The sequence below is a fragment of the Macrobrachium rosenbergii genome, chromosome 16 (genome assembly GCF_040412425.1).
Source record: "Macrobrachium rosenbergii isolate ZJJX-2024 chromosome 16, ASM4041242v1, whole genome shotgun sequence".
Classification (NCBI taxonomy): Eukaryota; Metazoa; Arthropoda; class Malacostraca; order Decapoda; family Palaemonidae; genus Macrobrachium; species Macrobrachium rosenbergii.
The window spans coordinates 51,533,131-51,548,291 of record NC_089756.1 but is presented as its reverse complement, the minus strand read 5'-3'; the positions used below and the strand labels follow the sequence as shown (position 1 = coordinate 51,548,291).

Here is a 15,161-nt window from a genome sequence, read left to right as displayed (position 1 = left end):
ATATATATATATATAATATACTGAAGCATTAAACTAATGAATAAAGTGTGCTGAATTTAATGACAAGCGCGAATAACTTATGAGAAACAGATTTATCGAAATTATGGTGTCTTTTTATTCATCTTAAAAATTTTACAGACCGACTAGACTTACTACTCACACGTATTATAAATAAATAAATAAATATATATATATATATATATATATATATATATATATATATATATATATATATATATATATATATATATATATACATATATATATACACATATATACATACATACATATATATATATATATATATATATATATATATATATATATATATATATATATATATATATATATATATATATATATATATATAGGTGTCATTAAGGATAATAGTTTTCAGTTAAATATTTTTACATCGTACAGATTAACCTAAGCTCCAGTTTTAATATCTAGGAGAGAGAGAGAGAGAGAGAGAGAGAAAACTGAGAGAGAAGAGAGAGAGAGAGAGAGAAATTTAATATTTGTTAAAATAAAACTGCTGAAAATCGCTTCACTTCGTAATCTTGTAAAATGAAACCAAAGATTCGGGGAAAACGACACAAGTCATCAACACGAACAAAATTCATCTGTTTAATAATCTCACTTAGACTGAGCGTCCTTCAGCCGTTTCCTTGTCAAGCTTGTAATTCCTTTACCGAAAGCATAGTCACTGACTATAACCTTGTTTGCTAAGCTAGTATCAAAGTGCAACTTGATACAATTTTATACTTTATTACCGATTTTCACCGACAAAAGATAAAAAAAAAAAAAAAAATGATAATGTCTGAAAGGAATGTGTAACAAAGAGTGGTCTTTCTTCTTTTTTTTCTTTTATTTAAAAATGTTCAATGTACAATATGCATAGTCATGAGCTGCAATATTACATGAAACTTCTTGTAACAATGTTCCTCAGTACCTCATTTAAACCCATCTTAAATTTTTACTTCTTTATTATTTTTATTTTACAAATGTTCATCACACAACATTTACCTTATATTTAATAACAATTTTCTTTAATCTGCAACCATATATAATGCTTAGGCACTAACATTCAAAATGTTTTTGTAACATAAACCTTAGGAAATAAGTTTTTCATTTTTAACTTATAATTCTCCACTAACAGCTTTTTCCGAAGATTCCATTTAAGTTTTAAAATGCTAAATAAACCGTTACTAATTATATTCTGTCTTTTCCCATTCTGGTGCGGGTGACAATGCGTCACAAAGGAGCCTGAGAACTAATGAAGTGAGAGGCCTCTTCCTCTTCACTGTAGATACAACAGGAATTCGCAAACTGATACAAATTTCAATTTATTTAGTAACTAAAACACCTGTCTCTTCAAAAATGACGGCAATATTAAAGCAGTTCTGGAACTACATAGTAATTTTTAGCGGGATGATTAAGACGAGAGATCTTAGAGTTCTGATTTATTAACAAACGACAGTGGTACTTATATGGATTGTTGACCAATCAGCGGCCAGGAAAATTACATAGTAACTAACAGACCAATAGTGAACATGCATTTGATTTTTGACGTTATGTCTTCTGAATATATGAAAACCAGGTGTGTCGCGGACGTGTTGCTATCCTGCTGACTCGACTTGTAGCTAAGGAGTGAGACGTGGGAAGTCGCGGTCGGCGTGCAGGTGTGCTGCAGGTGGCGACAGACTGTCGCCAAAGTGTGGGAAACTTCTGGGGCACAATACCACCCCCCACCTTAAAGTTGACCAGGGCGTTGCAGAGGGTGTCCTGCTCTTGAATACCTGATTGGAGGAGTAATGCATCAGGTAAATACGCTGGTTTCAGGCGGTTGATGGCCACCCAATCTGTCGTGCTTGCAGTCAATGACCTGGTAGGGGCCCGTGTAGGGCTGGGTTAAGGCAGTCGCCTGGCATCAGTTCTGATGAACATATGTGTTGCAGTATGCAGATCCTAGGGCATAAAGGTGCTCTTGGTTGTCTTATAGGACGGGCAGTCAGGGGCAAATTTTCTGACGATGGTCCAGAGTCTGATGATGTCAGGTGGGGAAGAGCTCGCCAGGTATCACAAGCGGATCGCCATACACCATCTCTGCTGCTGGCAGGTCAAGGCCCTCTTTCGGTCCGAAGGCCAAGAAGGACCCATGGAAGCTGCTTTCAAGGTGCGGTGGAACCTCTCGACCATGCCATTGGATTTGGGATGGTAGGCGGTTGTGTGATGCAACTAGGTGCCAAGGAGGTGGTTTAGGGATGTCCAGAGCTGTGACGAGAAGGTAGTGACTGTTAGAAGAGATGTTATTGGGTACGCTGAATCTGGACAACCATGATGAGAGGAAAGCACTGGCACACGCTGCTGCTGATGCCTCTGTCATACGGGCAGCTTCTGGCCATCTTGTTGAGTGGTCGACCATTGTGAGGAGGTACTGATGTCCTTCGGAGCGTGGGAGGGGTCCTACAATGTTGATGTGGACATGGGCAAAACAGCGCTGTGGTTGATGAATGGAGCCCACACCTGAATTTGTGTGACACTGGATTTTGGAGAGCTGGCAGGAGGGACATTCACGGGCCCACGACTTCACGTCTTTTGATATGCTGTGCCAGATGAAGTGCTTCTTTAGGAGGGTGGCTGTGGATCATCCTGAAGGGTGTGCCAGACTGTAGGCAATGTCGAAGACGTGACATCTGAGTGCCTGTGGGATCCATGGGTGTGGGTGGCTGGTGCTGATATCACAGAGGATGGAGGTAGGGCTGTTGTTGTTGAGGGGGAAGTCGTGCCATTGCAGAGATGTTAATGAGATCTTGCAGGTGTTGAGCTCTGGGTCCTGCTGTTGCTTAGCTACCAGCTGCTTGTAATCGAGGCCGAGGTGTACTGCATCAATGGAGATTCTGGAGAGGGCATCAGTGAAGGGGTTGTGTTTCCCAGGAATGTGGCGAAGGGTGCAGTTGAATTTGGTGATGGCTGACAAGTGGCAGCGCTGATGGGGTGACCAGGCATCAGACTGTCAGTTTACAGAATGCACTAGCAGTAGATGGTCAGTTTGAAGGGTGAAAGGCGTGGCCTCCAAGAAATGTCGAAAGTATTTGACGGCGAGGTATGCCACCAGGAGTTTGTAGTCAAACATATAATAGTTTGTCTATGTCTTACTAAGTTTCCTGCTAAAAAAGATGAAGGGTTGAGGATGACCTTGGATGATCTGTTCCAACACAGTTCCTAGGGCTACATTACTGGCGTCTGTGGACAGCAGTAGAGGATGACCTGGTGCAGGGAAAGAGAGGGTGGTGGCCTTGGCAAGGGCAGTTTTTGGCAGAGGTGAAGGCAGCTTCCTGTGAGGGGTCCCCAGGCAAGGGCCCTGGGCTTGTCTTTGAGGATTTTGTAGAGTGGGGCCAAGGTCGAGGCGATGTTGGGCAAAAAGTGATGATAGTAGTTCACCATTCTGAGGAATTCTTGTAGACCCTTGACAGTGGTTGGGATGGGGAACTTCCTGACGGTGGCGACTTTCTCTGGCAAGGGCTGGACGTCCTCAGGTGTTATGAGGTGCCCCGAGAATTCTACCCTCTTGATGGTGAAGGGGCATTTGTCGTATCGGACAATGAGGCCGTTTTATTACAGGCATTGGAGGACGATGGGCAGGTGTTGGAGGTGCTCCTCCTTTGACGAAGAGAAAATTAAAATATCGTTGACATAACAGACACAGAAGGGAAGGTCTCCCAGGATGCTGTCCATCAATCGCTGAAAAGTAGCCCCTGCATTGCGGAGGCCAAAGCATGAGTAATTAAAGGTGAAGGTGCCGAAGGGTGTTGTGATGGTGGTCTTCGGGACATCTTCGGGATTCATGGGGACCTGTTAGTAACCTTTGAGAAGGTCCAGCTTTGAGAAGATTTTTGTGCCGTGTGAAAAGTTTACGGGAGGGGTAGTGGTCAGCCTCAGTGATCATGTTCAGCCTTCTGTAGTCCCCGCACAGGAGTAGGGTGCCGTCCTTTTTTGTTAATATGTAGAGAGGAGATGCCTGATGACTGGATGTCTTTTGACACAAACCCATCTTCTCCATCTCTGCGAAGGTTTTCTTTGCGGTGGTGAATTTTTCCAGATGTAGATGCTGGAAACAGGAGTGTATGGGAGGGTCCAAGATTTTAATATGGTGGAAAATACTGTGCTTGGCAGGAATTTGATGATACTGTCGTAGTCCAGGTTTAAAAACGTCTGGGTATGTTGCGAGCAGGTATGCAAAATCATCTTTGGAGTCGGTGATGTGGAGGGTGAGTTCTGTGGGTGCTGTGGCAATGGGCATTGTGGACAGATTGGTGGTATCAATGAGTCGCCTGCTGGCAACATCCACGAGCAGTTGGTGGTGTGCCAAGAAGTCCGTCCCAAGGAGAGGTATTGAGACGTCTGTGATGATAAACCACCAAAAGCTGAAACGGTGGTGATTGCTGCTGTGTGTGGTTGGTGCCCTTGGGTTTCTGAAGGTGGAATGGGTGGTGGGGGTTTGTCCTGGAAGTTTGTGAGGGGATGACAGCCATGAAGGCCTCTGAGGCATTAAGAAGGTCATCTGTTGCTGAAGGGATGGATGTTCCTTGAAGGGTGGCGAAGGCGTGGGTGTGGTGGCAATTTACAGCAACGTGGGCATCTGTCAGATTAGGGTGGCGAGGGCATCGTCGGGTGTGCCTTCGATGCTGGTCAGTGCTGCCCTTACTGGTATTGGCAGGCACTGCAGTCAGAGTGCCTTGAGGATGAAAATAGATCTGGGAGAACCTTCTGCTGCAGGAGGAAGAAGGGCAAGGGCTCTCATCTCAAGAAGGGCGGCAGATGGGCGTTGATCACCCAAGGGCTGCTGTGCGCGATCGAAGAGCTGTTGTACATGAACAGCTGGGAATGGCGTGAATCTGTCCAATAGGACCCTCTTCAGGTCTTCGTACTGCACGATGTCAGTGCTCTTATCATCCAGCCACTCCGTCAGTTGGGGAAAGAGGTGGCCTGGCAGGACGGCGAGGACGTAATCTGCCTTGGACGACGAGGATTATATGCCCTTAATTCAAAGTGTGACTTCGGCCCGATGGAACCAAGTGTAGGTGTTAATCGGTGTGAAAGTCGGAAGCTTGACTTGGGTGATGGTGTCAGAAGGAGTGGCGGAAGGGGAGGGCGATGTGTCTTTGTCAGAAATCTTTACTGGGTGTTGGTGTGGCAGGGTCACCACTTTAGCCGGATGATTAAGATGAGAGATCTTAGAGTTATGATTTATTAACAAACGACAGTGGTATTTATATGGATTGCTGACCAATCAGCGGCCAGGAAAATTACATTGTAACTAACAGACCAATAGTGCACATACATTTGATTTTAGACTTTACGTCTTCTGAATATATGAAAACCAGGTGTGTTGCAGAAGTGTTGCTATCCTGCTGGCTCGACTTTTTGCTAAGGAGCGAGATGTGGGAAGTCGCGCTAGGCGTGCAGGTGTGCCGCAGGTGGCGACAGACTGTCTTCAAAGTGTGGGAAACTTCCGGGGCACAAATTATATAAAATACATTATTTTGCTCTGCATCTCCTTGTTCAAGGTTCTGTAAGAGTTACTAATGGAGTTCACTACCAGTAGACTGACTGTGCTACATACAGAGAAAATAAATACATGGGTGCAAATTATGCTTTACACAGTAGAATACCACTTAAAAGTAAACTGAAATTGAAACATTAAAATAATAAAGTATGGAACTGGAAAAAATCGTGACGCGTCTTTTGCTGTTGCCCAGAAATTTATTAAGAATTCTCTTCTCTTTTTTTTTTTTTTTTTGTTTGCACTATATAAATTTGATTTATAAAAATTTGCCTATACAACCAAGTAATTGGACGCTTTCTGCCAATCAGTGCTTAAGACAGTGAGAAGAGGGAGTTGGAGAGGTTGGGCAAAAGAAAGTAGTTCCTCACTGGACGAGTCAGTAGAGTTCTCGGCTAGCACTCTGCTAGGCCCGAGTTCGAGTCTCCGACCGGCCAATGAAGAATTAGAGGAATTTATTTCTGGTGACAGAAATTCATTTCTCGGTATAATGTAGTTCGGATTCCACAATAAGCTGTAGGTCCCGTTGCTAGGTAACCAGTTGGTTCTTAGCCATAAGTCTAATCCTTCGGGCCAGCCCTAGGAGACCTGTTAATCAGCTCAGTGGTCTGGTTAAACTAAGGTATACTTTAACTTTTTTGGGCAGCAAGATGGAAGAAAGGAAGTGGAAACGGAAGTAAAGCAAGCGGCTAAGTAAAAAGTGAGTGCAGGGCTTGCAATGTATATACGCATTTAATTATATGTCAGCCGACAAATCTTTATATTTTATATTTTTATATGCATGTAAAAATATAGCCATTTATTATTATTTTCACTCAGTTTTTCGCTATTTTCTCTTGTGTGAAGGCTTTGAATAATAATAATATTGAAGACTAAGAAGAATAATCGCGCTCTTTAAAGATGTGGTTGAAATTTTGACCGTTTTTTTTGTACTTCCTTTTACTCCCTCTGATGGTGAGGACAGTAATCCTCGTGAAGCTCAGGGATATTATAAATTATTCGAACTTTAGCTCAGTAGAATATTAATAATAATGAATGTTTAGAGCTCGAAAGTATGCATGCAACTCTTTAGCATTTACAGTACTTTGCTCTATTACGCCATACGTAACTAACACAAAAACAGAAATGAGCGATTCTGGAAAAAAAAATTAATTTTTTTCTTCATTCCTGACATTCCCACCCGATTCCCGTTGTAATTCCAACTCCCACACTTAACACCCGGAATAACTGTTGTTTCCACTGACATCCAGTGAAAGTCAAGAGATGTACTTTTTTCTTTCTTTTTGAGGCTGATGACGACCACGTGCTTCAGGATTAAGGGGTCTCTTACAATTTTCGACTTTTGTTTTTTCAGTCATAAAGTTTTGGGGAAATTATTTAAAAATATGATATTTTAAGAACAGGAAAAACTGCAACTAAACCTCAACGAAGGCTATGTAAAAACCTTTCTTCGTGCTTCTAAAATGTCTGTCTCTAATATGATTTCCTGAAATCATATTAGACTGATTTAAAGAAAAAATGAAAATTGTAACTAACCCTCAACGAAGACTATGCCAAAACCTTTCTTCCTGCGTCTAAAATATTCGTCTTTGAATGATTTCCTGGTTTCAACAGACTCGCCCCTCATTGTTCGAACACCCGCCTGGCGCCTCGAATACAGGTTTATTGGTGTCGTTTGAAGGGTTCGCGTACTTGGAGATCCTGAGGGGCGATAAGCAAAACGCCGCCATTCAACAAGAGCATTTCAAAGGAGACCACTCTCACAGCGAACAGCACAATCTCCGCAACAGACGCGGATTTCTCCTTCACATTATGGATATAAAGAAGAATCCAGTTGCGAGAGTTGTGTGGGAATTCTTACAGACCTCTCTCTCTCTCTCTCTCTCTCTCTTAAATGAAAACACAACAGTCCTCATCCAGCATCGTTTAAGGAAGACAATAACCGCACGGTATATTAATGAGTCTGTAATTTCAATAGTAGCTTGGGAGGTACAGCAGTGCTGCCATTGAACAAATACCATAATAACATTACATTAAATTAAGTCATTCTCTGTGAAACGGGGTTGGCTCCCAAAAAAGGAAAGAACGATAATCACTGCCACATTCACACAAACTGCTGAATCGTGGGCAAGTCCTTTGAGCAGACAACTTCCACAAGTCGAGCAGCTTCATACACATACGCAGTACTCTCTTGATTCCTAGATGTTGAGGTCCTTCCTTTCCAGTGATTGCTCCACTCGCTCTATTCATCCATTTCTAGGTCTTCCTTTCATTTCTTGTAACATTTTCAAAGTGAGTGTCATCTTTTTACCAACGCACAAATTTTTTCATTCTTCCCACATGACCAGGTCATCTCAAAAAAACTCTGGACCATCTTTTCACCTACATATTTGTTTGTATATATAAATACCTTGACACTGCGATTTTATTAGTTCATTTACAACTGAAGTTTGTGCATCTTCAGAACTGTGTGAATGTGAAACCTTACAAATAACATATGCTGACTGACTCTTTTTTACTACATCAATAAAGACTCTCGTAAGGTTTTCCAATATAAGTCTTCCGCTTTCCTTGACTTACTTATTTTTCCACCCTTCAAGTGTCGGGCCTGTCATTTCCTTCTGGGTGGTGCCCTATTCTTTCTACCGAAAGGTCTGAGCCCCTGTCGGTTTCACCGCCCTTCTCGTACATCAGGAAAATAAACTAGCATCAACTAACAGCACTGACAGTGAATAATTTTATTGTAATCGCATGATAATTCTCACTGTAGGCAGCTCCTGGCGTGTTTGATAGCCTCTAAATCTTAACGTTTTTTCTGTAAGCCTTTAAATCGTGCCAACTTTTACACTTCTGCATAACAGCTCTATAGTCTAAATCATAGGTAGAGATTTCACACAATTCTTTATCTCAACTCCAGGTGAAATGCAGTTCACTGAATATTGATGCATTTTAGTGTCTGCTCATACTATTTTTAACGTTTTGCTAGAAATAATGCTAAGGGATAAGATGGAAGGGCGGAATGGACATATCTTTTGAAGCCTGTGCAATATCTGTTGCCCCATGAAGAGGCCTACATAAAATAAAATCATGACCATAAACGAACCAGTCGCGAGTTTACTAAGACTGTCTTTCCACCTAATCGGTACCAGAGGAGAGTCAAACTGTTCTGGAGTTGGAAGAGACCCACAACCTTGAAATGAATATAGAGTATCGAAACTACATGGTCTATTACAAGATGTTTATTTCAAAGCACCTATTCTCAGCGGGGGCTGGAACATTTGAAGAGAGCCACAAACTAAAACTTGAGGGAAGGGGAGATCCTGAGTCTAAGAAATATACAAATTGCGTAGCTTCACAAAATCCAGGAGTTTCTCTCCTTTGAATAACTTCTTTGCAACACACAATGCGGCAAAATTCCATACAAGCTTTTTTTTTTGAAGTTTTGTCCAGTATCTTAGAAATTATTTCTGCCTATCTTTTCGTAAAGTAACTCTGGAACTAAGGAAGAGCTTCTGTGGACACTGTCCAAAAACCGGTTAATTGGCCCATTTTTTAAATCCAGAATTACTTCCGTGATTTTACCTAGTAATGAAATGAGGCGCAAAAACTTCAATGCTTTAAAGTAACACAGCATGATGTAAGTCGCGAAAAGTTCACTGGTAAAAATACGACACCGTCTGTAAAATTAGCCGATTTTACTTGATCAGAATATCCCATATAACGTTAGTCACTTAGTTAAAAGAACCACGTTATAAAAAAGCGTGCGACAATACGGGCTTTCCCAACAGAAGTGCAAAAACCGACCTCTCAAATTCCATCAAACAGTTCATGGAAAACCACACAAAGTCAAACAAGTTCAAACGATGTTAAAACTCCATTGGAAAATTGAACAATTTCTCTATGCCCGAAGTCATCACTGTATTGTTATTGAAATAAAAATTACTCCTATCAAGCCTTGCTTTTACTATACGGGAAAAAATAGACTACGTGATATTTGAATTGGGAAGAACATAATTTAATTGAACAATAACAATTGCATTACTTTCCTGCACAAATTAATTGTACTAGAATGAAAATAATTCAACTGAACTTAAAATGAATTTCTGTGGCCATCGTTTTCATTCTTCCATTTCCACTCTAATTTTATCTATCTCTTTATGTTTCCACAGCAATTTAAGCTTCATACAGAACATAATTCACACTTGGGCAAACGGGGAACTTACTTCACTTCTTGTTAGACCTGTTGTCTCCTGAGGCTCAGTGGTATCTCTTTTTTCGGGGTTGAGCTAAACTCTGTCTCTTCCTTTACTTTTTCTGGTCTCTCTCTCTCTCTCTCTCTCTCTCTCTCTCTCTCTCTCTCTCTCTCTCTCTCTCTCTCTCTCTCAGGTCTGCGCTAGATAAGGGCATTGGAATGCGCTCACTGTCAGCCAATAAATAGAAAATTTAATCAGCACCAAAGTTCATGACTAGAAGTTCAAGGGGCAAGATCAGAGAGGCAGAGCCTCTTATAACCTTTAGTGGACCTTTTCTAGTGATAAAATGGTCTTTATAATGCTTTTTTGAACAATTTGCAACAATTACCGATTACACCTTAATCATCTAAGAGACCACTGGTTACGAGGCCCAGATAGTGAAGAATAAGGAATGCATTCATATGGCAGACAATGTCTTAATAAATAAGCTTATGTAAGTTATCAGTGAAATAATATCGTTTTGAGGGCTATGAGATTAAAATCAGGAGTAAATCGATGGTCATCTGATGTAAAGAAGGAAAATGATTACCGAAAAGGAAGTAGGATACCAAGGGAAACCTGGGAGCGGGCAAGAAGACGCGAGAAGGATGGTGCTGAAAACTGCATTAGGACAGATGGCACGAGAGAGAAACCTGGCGCCTGCTAGGGCGACTGATGATGATGTTGATGATAATGATGATAATGACGAGAACCATATTGATCACATGTATCGAACTTACTGAAATTTCAACCGAGGTTCCAAGAGGGAAACCTTGATCACTCTGGACTATGGTCATTCATACGTGTTACTTACTGATTTTACATGAAACTGGTGAGATTAATCTACTTGTATTTCAGTCTTTCCTGAAAATGATGAAAAGTCGCAACTCATACAATGCACGTTCTTGCGTGCGCGCCTCTGCGTGTGTGTGTGTGTGCGCGCGTGTGTGCTTTGTTTATGAAGAGATAAGTCCCTAAAAGAAAGTACGTCAATGGAACCCCTTCTTAAGCGATAACGAGCATTTTTCTTCGGAGAAACAGAGCTGCCCATTCTAGAAAATAATGAGTCTAATGAAAACACATTAATTAGTTTCTTAGTCTCTTTTCGGAAATTTGTCCTCCATTTCCATTCAGAATCTTGTGTTAGTCTAGCAGTCTTCGCTCACCATAAATTATCCTTATGTTAGAAAGCATAACGTAAAAATAACCAACGATTATGCATTTATGCTAAAATGAAGCATGCACGAGGAACTTAAAATTGGACAGAAATAGAACTTAATATTTATTACCTATTGGGGAGAGAGAGAGAGAGAGAGAGAGAGAGAGAGAGAGAGAGAGAGAGAGAGAGAGAGAGAGAGAGTCGTCACTTAAAAAGAAATTTAAGGTAAATCATAAAGAACAACATAAGACAGATGACCCAAAATTTAGTCACTTGACGATGTTACGATCCTCCTCAGAAACGGAGAAGCTGAAATAGGCCCTGACCTCAAATTAATCCTAAATGTGATTCACGAGTCATTTGCCGCGAAGAAAGTAATCTTAGCCACCAAAACTTCAAACGTTTCTCGTATATTTATTTTCTCGGAAATCGGTTAAGGGCTAGTTCTCATTTAATTTCTAGCTCAATAATTAAATGTTCTGAGGTCGAGTCCACAGAGCGAACGGTGTAAAATTCAGCGTACTTCCTAAGACTGCGTCCTCTTTGCCCTTTACTTGAATATGAATATTTACTAAGCAAGGAAAAAAACGTATTCAATAAATAATAAAGTACCGACTGCCAAAGGATATACGAAACCGTTCGCCGGTCATCCGGTAAGAGAGAGAGAGAGAGAGAGAGAGAGAGAGAGAGAAATATCCTACCAGTGCCACAGAGGGGCAAAGGATGCGTGAGGGGAAAACGAGTAGTTCAGTGTGGCACTCAGTTGCCGCTGGCCTTCTCGTAGAGTAGGACGTGTGCGCTCTCCTTAATCCTTCCATCGGTGACAGGCATCCTGAGAAACTTTAAGCGTTGTGGAACGTATTAATCAAACTATCGAGCTATTCCATCTCTAGCCTTTCCTACGCGATGTCCAAAGGCACTGTTCACTCGTAAAATACTTTTAAAACTCAAAGGAAAGACTTTACGAAGTAACTGTAAAGGAAGTTCACAATTCCATCGGTGCGCGTTTGATCAAAGGGACCGTATGAGAAAGTACGAATTGCTGTGGGAATCTTGAGGGTAAGTACGCCCAGTTTGTGTTCTGTTTGTTTGGCCACGGACGAGAAACTTGCACGTCAAAATGATAAAAGGATATAAACTCTACTGATCCCACTCTTCAAGTTTAGCCTACTTGAAAGTTTTCTTTGTAAAGATACACCTTTTTTTAACGCTTGATAAATCTTGATATTGGCTTTCGATGACTTATCATTCGTGCTATCCACCTCTCTCTCTCTCTCTCTCTCTCTCTCTCTCTCTCTCTCTCTCTCTCTCTCTCTCTCTCTCAACATTAGATTTCAGGTCTTCCATTCAGACACTTCCTGCTCCCGGATAATGAAACCACAGCCACCATGTAATTATTCCATTTCTCCATTTCCCTTCTGAGAAGGCCGACCTAAGACCGCCACAGACTGACCAGAGGATGAAGTTGGCATTTCCACTGACAGATGGAACTGTCTCATCAAACAAGGATCAAGGAACAGTAATAAACTGCCTTACCGAGAAATTACCCGACGCCGCACGATTTCAAGGCCAAGCAACAAACTTCTTGGTGTTGTCGAACTAACAACCTGCAACATAATGAAGTTTTGCAACATCGCTGGAAGTTGAGACATCAGTACATTCATTATCTACAAAAATTTCTATGAAATTTTTCAAGAGGTTCACTCATTCACTCTGCTGTTTTATGGGTCTCTTTGTGACTCATCACTTTTCTCATGGAATTATGAGAAATTTACGTAACGAAATCGCAATGATTATCTAAATATCTTCGCGAACTGAAAAATGCTAAGACAGCATCTAAAGCAACTTCGTATAAAGAACCAACGAAAAGATGGCTTCTAAATCATCCCTCCGTGATAAAAAAAAAAATGTATAAATAAATTGCTCATCCTCTTAGGACTTCAAAACCATTTTTTCATGGCAAGAGAGAAATTATACTGCAGTAGAAACGTGACAGACCACTTGCTACTTTCCCAATGCAGGTCTTGTAAACTGCAGAAGCTGATCAGTTTGTTTAAGGAGTGATTTTTTTTCTAAACGTACTGAATATTCTTTAGCTCTGACTGCAGTGGAAAGAGAAAATTTATGTGAATTTCAAGTCTGAAATAATGACAAGTAAGATCTGAGCTGCTGACCACACACTCACGCAGGTAACATGAGGAAGAGCAAGAGGAGCTGTTTAACCGCTCTCTCTTCTCCCCTTCTTCATTTCTCTTCTTGCTCTCATTCATTTCTCAAGCCCAATCTCCTCCATCTCAACCAGACAAACAACTTGCTCTTTGCTATCTCAACTAGGCTGATGCCGAATCCCGGTATCTGTCATTAAATGAAATGCATCTGTTTATCGTGATGATGGAAGAGCAGGCAACGACCCTTTCATGCTTTACACATCACAACCAACATTCTACTTAGACTCCGAATCGCATAATTGTAATTCACATTTAATGTTTCATGGGATATAATTTGTTCAGTGATAAGCTGTTCGTATGATGATCTTGACAGCTTGCTAAGGGGATTAGATGGAAAGCAGAAGACCTGGTTGAACACGAACAGAACAAGAATGGTGTAGCTGTTCTTCGGCTCGCTGCCCAGCACCAGAGGATCTTCAAAAGGTGGAAGACTCTTCAAGTTAGTTATGGACGTAGAACAGGGTTTTATGAGACTGAGGTGCTACCTTATAAAGCGCCTTGAGAATACTTCGGGTATTTCTCAACTGTTTATTCACTTCTTTTTCCCTTTTCTTTAATGAATATTTTGTTCTTTACATGCTTTCTTATAAAACTGTTAGGCTTATTCCCTACTTTCATCCGTATTTCACTATAGTTATTCTCTCATTTCTTGTATCTAATATGGCATTATTCTGCGGAAAACTGTCAGCAAGTTAATACGCTTCTCCAACCTTTCCAACAAGCATGAATGTGCATATTAATAATGATCAATAAAATTTTCGAATTGCTGTGATAGGAAGCTCACTTGTTACAATAAGTGCAAACAGCCATTAGCTTCCAAGGTCGACTCTCTCTCTCTATCTCTCCACAGAAAAATATTAGGATGGGCAAGGTTCTAGGAACAAAAGAGATATACAGCATACTTTTTCCTACAATTTGCCTGTTATTTCTTAAACAGTATTTTTCCTGATAAGGAGAAATTGTGTAATACAGTACTATATATTTTTTCTCAAAACAATAAAGTGGTGACAGAACAATTTCCACCCTTGCAGTGGTCTCCATGGCTCCGGGAAAGTTAAAAGCCAAATAAGTACCTTGAATAGTAACCCTTGTTTCATGACGGAGATTAGGCTTGCAGAAAGCAGTACAGGAACTTGTGATTTCCATTTTAGATCCAAAATCTTACAGCCTATATAAATTTGACAACGGAGATGAGTCTAAATTAAATTCTTTTTGCGTTGCTTTTGCCTTCGATAATTACATGGCTTATCTTTATACTGCATAAATATTAAACGCCATAATCAGATATTTTGTTTTCCGTATAATTTTCAGTGATTTCCTCTCAAGAGACCGGCAGCCGAGAGTTGATACTGATATGTTTAATTAAGGAACCCAGACTTATCACAGCTGGTGTTCCACAGGGTAGCGTTCTGCCGTCTCTGTTGCTCTTACTGGTTTACTAGCGACGCGATGGATGGCCTTGACAATAAGATGCATAGTATGCAGTTGGTGCAACTCCTGTTGCACTTGCACTCTTACTTCTAACGCGAAATGGATTGTATGGCAGAAGGAATGAGAATAAACTAGAAGGAAAATGTAACTTTATTGATTAACTGATCTCATACCAAGCTCCCACACTATTCTTCGCTTGCGTCAGTAACAATGAACTGAATAATTGTCAATATTGTATGGTACTTTGAGTAGCTTTCTTTGCGCCGAATTTTAAAATTGCATCATCTAATGCTACTAGAATAAAGGTACTCTCCGAATCACTTCTTAAACTGCTAGGCACGAATGGCATTTATGCTAGATACTTCCTATCCTCCAATTCACTCACTGTTATAATATTATTCGCCAGTCTGAATGTCACAACAATCTGGATCTCTATATTCGAAAGAACATTGTGTGATGTGACTATTACCTTCTTCCAACATCAATATTCATGCCACTGTAGCCCGATATTCTTCTTGGCCTTCTTCCTTAAGCTTCATTTCAGT

At 40.8% G+C, this 15,161-nt stretch overlaps 1 protein-coding gene across 1 annotated transcript in view; it reads left to right on the top strand.

The window, feature by feature from the left end:
- The first annotated feature begins 11,717 nt into the window (after positions 1-11,717).
- The window catches only part of LOC136847431 (substance-K receptor-like), a 442,207-nt gene continuing 438,763 nt past the window's right edge, over positions 11,718-15,161 (top strand). Inside the window, exon 1 of the transcript XR_010855747.1 lies at positions 11,718-12,016. The gene's annotated coding sequence lies outside the window, so the exon portion shown is untranslated. The remainder of the gene's footprint in view (positions 12,017-15,161) is intronic.